We start from the raw sequence: 3,919 nt of genomic DNA, 5'->3' as shown, positions 1-3,919 counted from the left end.
GGGCAGTGTTTCGTTCTGCTGTGCATGGGGTCGCTATGAGTCGGAAACGACTCGACGGCACTTAACAACAACAACAACAAGTACCTTGCAATTTAATCTTCATTTTTTAAAATGTATTTTTCTATGAGGTGCATGATATTTCTGCTTTTGTGTTTATTTCTGTTCTTTTTTTTTATATCTATTGTTTAAGTCCTTTTATTGTATCCCCAAATGCTTCTTTAAGAATATGTAATTTAATTTGAAGTTTTGTACTACAGTTCTTTTTTTGTTTTTCAGTTTTGTGTTTAGATTTTTGGTCAAGCTTTTACATCAACAGAAAAGGTTTTATGCACTGTTTCTGACATGTTGCAGTTGATTTATATGTCATCTGCTTTTCAACTATTCCTACTCATTTTATGGACAGGATTTCTAGTTTAAATGTGCCTTCTTCTGTGCAGTTTATTTTATGGACAGTGTTGAGTAAAGGGAGAATGGGCATTCATTTCTGCAGTATTCTTAATTTGTCTCATGTTTCCTCCTTTTCTTCACTGGCTCATCTCCAGGGAGTTTACATGTGATTCTTCCCAGAAAAAAATAGTTCTTCTAAGATGCTACTTAGGGTCCCTTTCTCATACCCAGGACTGTGAACTATGAAGTTTCAGCCTGTATTCTGTATTTTCTCATTTATTGTTGCAATTTGTTTTTCTGGAGGTATTTTTCTCTGTCTTTTTTTCTTCCTTTCTTTCTCTTTCTTTTCTTCTTTCCTTTGTATCTCCTTTTCTCTGTTCTTTCTTCCTCTTTCTCTCTCTCTCTCCTTCCTTCCTTCCTCTCTCCCTTCTTTCCTTCCTTCCTATTTATAAATTCCTGCTGCCATTTTACACAGAATCTTTTAAGGCCCCCTTCCTTGAGCTTCATGCCTAGAGGCTTGCTGTGGCAGAAGTGCTGGCTTTCCTTTTTTTTTTCTCTCTTTTTCTTCTTACAGAAGAATGTTACATTGTTCTCTGACTCCTAGGAATGCTGAAAAGATGAGTCGTGTGTGGTTTTATTCATACTCCTTGTTGTTGACATGATGTTTTGGGAAGAAGATGATGAGAGGGACATTAAAAATCAATCTTTTGCCATTTTTCTCCTGATCTGAAATTCCCTATGTATCTTCTATCTTTTATCTAATTGCTTTAAACATTTTCCTTCTGCTTTATTTTATTACCTTACATCTTTCCTGAATGCTAATAATTTTATTTTTAACAAGTCTATTTACATTCTTGCTTTTTCTCATACTGTAATTAAGTCTCTGATGTTTTAATATTCAAACTTGCTTTCTTGAATCTACAATTTTTGATTTCATCTTATTCTTTTACTATATCATCTATCTAGAATTTAAGTTTTTGTGTTTTATTAAGTTTGTATTCTTAAATTCTTCTATAGCTTAAAGCATTTGTAGGTTTTCTTCTGTTCCTAGGGTAATATTTTCTTCTAGAATACGTTCTTCTTTGTCCTTCACTTTTACTATCTTTCTCTCTTCCTTGCTCCTTTGTTTATTTTCCTTTCATTTGTTTACCTAGTTCCTGTGCATTTATTATCATCTTGTTAACATTATAATTGGCAGCTCTCTCTAGACATTTACTTTTCAATGACACAGTGTAGGTGAATACTTTTTGGTATTCTCTGGTTGTTCTAGGGCTGGTTTGTCTTTCTGAGTATGCTAGATGTTGTTCATTGGTAGTCAACACCATCTCAAAGATGTTAAACTCTCTTGGGGTCATCCCAATAGCTTGAAATCTGAAAATTGTATTTCCCATGTTTCTCTGACAGTTTTGACCTACATTTCACCAATTAAAAGCAGCTGAGTGATATTTGGAAGGTGAAAAGAAAGGGAAGCCATTATTCTTCTCTTGCAGCAGCAGACTGATCCTTCCAGTAGATGGTGGTAATGATGTTTACAGTGACTTCTGGATAAATTCCTGTGAATCACATTCTTTGATATTAAAAATAGCTAGCTCTGGTAGCATAGAGGCTAAGGCACTTGACTGCTCACCAGATGGCTGGCGGTTCAAACCCATCAGCCACTCCTCGGAAGGAAGGTTGGGCAATCCTACTTCCGTAGTGATACTGCCTCGGAAACCCAAGGAGGGGTCGCTATGAGTCAGGGCTGACTCGACGGCACATAACAACAACAACAACAACAAAATACCTAGAGTATTTTTCATTTTCCTGACTGATATACTTAGTCTCTTTTGAGGGCTGAGCTTTCCGTCCATTTTTCTGAAGCCCATGATGTAAGAATATGGTATGAAGATCTCAGGTAATAATAAATGCCATCTTTGCTAAGCAACTTGGACTCGATCTCTTCTGAGGATCCACTAAATAATCTAAGCTTGGGTCATTACTTTTAGAAAGGAGTGTACACTACTCTCATGAACATCAGTCATACTGATAAATGTCTGATTAAGCCTAGGATTAGGAGCTCTGGTGGTGTATTGCAAAAGGCATTTGACTGCTAACCAGAGGACTGGAGGTTCAAACCCACCAGCCACTCTCAAGAAGGAAGACTGGACAATCTACTTCTGTAGTGATACCACTTAGACACCCAAGGAGGGGTTGCTATGAGTCAGATCCGACTGCATGGCAGTGGTTGTGTTTTTTGTTTTTAGGATTACTGGGTATAATGAAAATGTAAAAGGTTTTAAGATAACAGATTAATAAATTTGGTGTTAATAAAAATTAGGAAAAGTTAGAGCTAACCTTGAACTGTTTGAAGAAGAATTCAGAAAGTGTTATTCCCTGTATGGCTTTCTTTGGCTTCATTATCCAAGTCAATGTTGGACTAAGGCTCTGATTCAATTTTGGAAAATTCTGAGCCCTTTACTGGCTGTCTCTTTAGCTGACTTTGATTCCTGGGAAAATAAGATCAGTTTAAAGTTAATAGAATAATAAGATTTATCTGAAATTTCTAAGTCAACCCTTGGAATAAGTTTAATAAAAAAATAAGTTTAAAAATAAATTGAAATTAATATGGTTCATCTAGGTCCCTCAGATGATGCCATGATCAAGAGAAACTTAGTCAACAGCATTGCAAGAGTTAGGTTTCAACCTGGCAATCAAACTCACAATATTTGATCAACTTTAATCTAATGTTATACTTAGTTAGCATTATAGATAAATACAGCAGAATATACAGCCCATACAGCATATTCATCTTATGTGCAGGCATAGTAGCTACTAAGTACTCTGCTTTTTAACCTCCTCACCCATATGAGTGGGAGTTCTGGTGGTGTAGTGCCTAAGGCATTTGACTGCTAACCAGAAGGCTGAGAGTTCAAACCCACCAGCCACTACTTGGAAGGAAGATGGGGCAATCGACTTCATAGTGACACTGCCTTGGGAACCCAAAGAGGTGTCGCTATGAGTCAGATCTGACTTGATAGCAGTGAGTTTGATTTTGGATTGGTGCACCCATATGAGGCATATGTACCTGCTGCAAATGAGAACCAAAGTGTGTGTATCACTGACAGAGAAAACTTGAAGCTAGGTCTACTGCTGTTGTTGTTATGTGCTGTCAAGTTGACTCGTAGCGACCCCTTCTTGGATTTGCAAGGTGGTATCACTGTTGTTGTTGTTAGGTGTCGTTGAGTCGTCTCCAACTCATAGCGATCCTAGGCATAGCAGAACAAAATACTGCCCGATCCCGTGTCAGCTCCACGATCCCTGTAATACTTGAGCCCATCATCACAGCCACCGTGTCAATCCATCTCGTTGAAGGACTCCCCCTCTTTCGTCGACCCTCCACCTTACCAAGCATGACATCCTTCTCCAGGGAATGGTCCCTTCTGACAACATGACCGAAATAAATGAGATGAAGACTGGCCATTCTCACTTCCAAGGAGCACTTTGGATGCACTTCCTCCAGGAAAGATCTGTTAGTTCTTTTAGCAGTCCATGG

Source organism: Orycteropus afer, unplaced genomic scaffold, assembly GCF_000298275.1.
Source record: "Orycteropus afer afer isolate SDZICR_OR568_19922 unplaced genomic scaffold, OryAfe1.0 scaffold00598, whole genome shotgun sequence".
In the NCBI taxonomy this organism is placed as follows: Eukaryota; Metazoa; Chordata; class Mammalia; order Tubulidentata; family Orycteropodidae; genus Orycteropus; species Orycteropus afer.
The sequence above is the reverse complement of the archived record's forward strand: the minus strand, read 5'-3'. Positions refer to the sequence as shown.